Here is a 4,389-nt window from a genome sequence, read left to right on the forward strand (position 1 = left end):
ATAAAGATAACTTCAGATGATGTATTTCAAATATTTGTTTTCAAATAATTTGTTGCGTATGTTCTCACAACCCTACCAACCAAAATTTCCTGCAAAACCCAAAACCCATCTCAAAAATCAAATCTTACACAAAATTTCCAACAAATCTTAAATAAAACCCAACTTCTCAAATATCAAAACCTAAAACCCATCTTTTTAAGATTCTCAAATATCAAAACCCAGCTTCTGCATTTCCAGCAAAACCCAAAACATAATAAAATTTCCAACAAATCGTACCCAAAACCCAACGATTTGAGGCTATATACTATGAGAAAGAGAGAAACTGCAAACCCTAAAAATCACTCATACACGTCAATTATCGCATCTAAACTTCCATACATACCAAAACTCCATTGATGAACCAGAAAATTTTAGAAACCTAAGAATGAAGATGATAAAATATTTTAGTGTGATCTCCAACTCCAAGCCTAGAGAAGCAAAATCAAAGAGACGATCTTTCAAAGATAGGCATAGATGATTGTTGCTTAGACGAAGAGAGAGAGTGTGTGAGATCGAGAAAGAAGAGGGTTTGGAGCTAAAGGAAAAGAGAGAGAAGTTGAGAACAATCTGATTTGGTGAGAGAAAAAAGAATAAAAAAGTTCAAAGTGAAATGCAAAGTCACAGTAGCTGTGTAAAGATACACAGTTACTGTAGCAACAATGGAAACTCACACAAGTTTAGCTCCACTAATATGGGTCAATTTTTGGGTAAAATGTGTAAAATTGTCTGCTTTTTCTATTTTGGAAGGACTAATGCGGTTGCTTTTAGATGGGCAAACTATCTTATTTATTTTTTTCCACGTACAAACGATAAAAAAAGAAACTTTGACAAACTCTTTTTATATTTCTTTAAATACAACAAAGAAACACAAAATAGTAACTTTAACAATTTATTTCTCTAATAATTTCACAAAAGGACAATAAAAATTGGATACCGTGGTCCAAAGATCATCCTTGAGAGCACCTGTCATATATAAAATATGAATAAAATTAATGACTTATAAAATAATTAAATATAAAAAGTTTTAAGAATAAAATATAACATGATAGGTAAAGAAAGATAATAAATTGCACACAAAAAATCTGTATTAAACTTACCCAAAAAAAAAAAAAACTACTTTATTTTAGTTCTACATCTAATACCAAAAATATTCATATTTAAGAAATGTAACTTAAGTTGGAGAGTAATATTATTAATATTTTCATTTAAAATAAAGAAAATTTAATATGGCTTTAGTATAAATTAAAACAGGTCAATAAAAATTCAAAATTTAAAATTTAAGAGTTTAAAATATAACTATTCTATAAATGATTTAAATAATAACTTAAAATTTAAAATAAAAGGAAATTAGGGGCAGGGTTTCTTTAGAAGAAGAAGAAGAAATGGGTACTCGTGTAACCCTCGGTCAATCCTACCCTACTTGCTTGAGTGTTCGGGTCAAATACAAGGTTTCCTATTTATTCTTGTTTTCATCCACTGAATTTGAATGAACTAATGGATTCAGTTCAAATTTTGCTGGATCTACTTTTCAAGACTTTTTTTTTTTTCATTGAAACTTATATAGACCATGTCAGTTTAATGATATGGAATAATTGTTCAATACAGTTGTACTAAGATGATCAATGTGATCTTTCTCCCAAAAAAAAAAAAAAAAAAAGATGATCAATGTGATACTCTTCTTAGATGAATAGTGGTTCATTCGCAAAAAAGAAGAAGATGAATAGTGATTCACATCATTTATGTGAGAAGAAAGAGCACCACCTCGTTATATTTCAAAGGTATAAAATAATTTTCCCAAGGGAGAATGTAAATACTAGTTTGCATTTCCTTTGAATTATTTTTGTTATATTTCATTTTCGTTTATTTTTATCTTATTTTAAAAGGGGAAAAAAGTGTAACTATATAGAAATGCATAGTTGTGGAAAGTCATACCTCTATCTTGCATCCATTCTAGAAATGGACAAGCCATTTACTGAATAGTTTTCTGACCATTTTCTCTGTAAATCTTCATTATCGACATTGCTTCCCGTGAAAAATGCTGGCTTTTTTAAGAATAGGAAGTGCTGCAGTTTCATTTTTAAGCATAGAAATAACTTCTAGAATTGTAGGTCTATCCGCTGCACTATCTTCTAAGCATGAGAGAGCCACATGAATGAATCTTAGCAATTGGTGCATAGGACATGAATCTTTTAAAGTTGGATCGATTATGTCTTTCCCAGCATCTCTTTGCCACAACTCCCATGCCTTAAATAGGCATAATTTGTATCAAAATTTTGGAAAGTGAAAAATATATATGTGTGTGTATATATATATATATATTTGATGAAGAAGATAGCTAAATCTGTCATAAGCTTCAAAAACTTACATATCCTATGAGGTTGCGGGGGCCGTTAACGTTATAGAAGCTGTTGTTCTTCCTTCCGCTCACAATTTCAAGCATTAAAACACCAAAACTGAAGACATCAGATTTTTCAGAGAAAATGCCCTTCATGGCATACTCAGGAGACATGTAACCACTAAGACAAAAACCAATGGATTAGTGGAGTTGTAAGAACAACTAATTCATCTAACAACCAAAATAAACAAATTCTAACTTACTATGTCCCGACAATTCTATTAGTATTTGCTTCCAATCCATCACGCTTGAAAATTCTTGCCATACCAAAATCAGATATTTTGGCACACATGTTTTCATCTAGCAAAATGTTACTAGCTTTCAAATCTCTATGTATTACTTTTAACCTTGAGTATTTGTGAAGGTAAAGTAGTCCTTGAGCAATCCCTTCAATGATATTGACTCGTATTTTCCAGTCCAATAGGTAATTTTTAGTTGGATCTGTCTTACAAGGTATAGTGAAGTATGATGATTTCATTATACTCATAATTAATAAAGTGATGATATATTCAATACAAAATATGTAAAATTGCATAAGAATAAAGTGAGAGTAATGCTAACCAAAGAGAAAGGAATCCAAACTTTTGTTGGGCATGAACTCATAAATCAACATCTTTTCCTCTCCTTGAAAGCAGCATCCAAGAAGTCTGACAAGATTCATGTGTTGGAGTTTAGCTATAAGAATAAGCTCATTTTTGAACTCTACTAATCCTTGTCCTGAATTTCTTGACAACCTTTTTACTGCTATTTCTCGTCCCTCAGGTAATGATCCCTTTAGTTTATACAACATCGATTATTCAACATTGTCAATCATAAGCTAATAAACATCTTAACAAGGATTTTTTTTTTTTTTTTTTTTTTGGAAACATACCTTATAAACTGGTCCAAAACCACCTTCTCCAAGCTTAGTTTCAGGCGAGAAGTTATTTGTAGCTGCTGCAATGCATGCAAAGCTGAACACTTTTATGTTATGTCTTGCATTTCCGTCTTTTTCAAGCTCATCTGCATCTAATAATCTATCAGGTGTTGTGAGCTCAAGTAGGTGTTTCTCTTCCCTTCTTTCAACGTCAACTGTTTTGTTATATATATAATATCAAAGTATACTAGTCATTCACAAAATTGTGCATATAGTTTTGAACACAATGCAATAGATAAAAATAAAAATATTATTTGTGATTATATACCTCGTTGTCGATATATCCTCCATAAGCTGAAGGTGCCCAAGAAAAGCACAAGTATAGCAATAACGATAACTGGTACAATCCATTTCTCATTTCCTTTATCATTCGATTTGCCTATTTCATCTGTTTATATGTACAAATAAAACCATATTTATTTTCCTTTAATGATAATGGTAAAAGATCAAGTATTATGTAACGCCTATTCGCCTCTCACAATCTCACTTTGTTTGGACAAAAGTTAATAGTCTTTGAACATGTAAAAGGAAAAAAAAGCAATGATCAAAGGGTTACAGAAGATTCCTAGATTTGATTACAAAAGTCACTAGAAGCAATGGTTATAATAACCTACTTAGCGTTTCTTTTTTGGGTAAACAACCTACATACATACAAAACCTCGTCTGCAAATTCTTCCACATGAACTTTCTCTATGAACGAACCTCGTCTGCAATATCTTGGAATTCTAATAATCAACAACAACGACTAATTGTCGAAGAACTAACTCTGTGGTTGCAAAGAATTAACAGTTTCAGCCGTTCAAGCTCAAGGCAAGAAACTCTCAAAATGTAATTCTGAACACTAAGAGAGAAACGCTCAAAGGAGAGGAATTTGGACCTCTTTGGCTAAAGGAAATTTGGCTCTTAAATTTTCTCATGTTTAGCAATGTCTATCTCTCTATATAGTAAGGGTTGTTTTATATAGGGAAATTTAATTTAAACAACTCTATTCAAAATTTGCTTAAGCGAGAATATTTTCTCTCAAACAAATCTCTAACTG

General features: G+C 31.2%; 1 pseudogene; it reads right to left on the reverse strand.

The window, feature by feature from the left end:
- Positions 1-847: 847 nt before the first annotated feature.
- Positions 848-3,742, reverse strand: LOC111996846 (G-type lectin S-receptor-like serine/threonine-protein kinase CES101; annotated as a pseudogene).
- Between the last annotated feature and the right edge of the window lie 647 nt (positions 3,743-4,389).

Source organism: Quercus suber, unplaced genomic scaffold (genome assembly GCF_002906115.3).
Source record: "Quercus suber isolate HL8 unplaced genomic scaffold, Cork oak 2.0 scaffold_454, whole genome shotgun sequence".
NCBI classification, from domain to species: Eukaryota; Viridiplantae; Streptophyta; class Magnoliopsida; order Fagales; family Fagaceae; genus Quercus; species Quercus suber.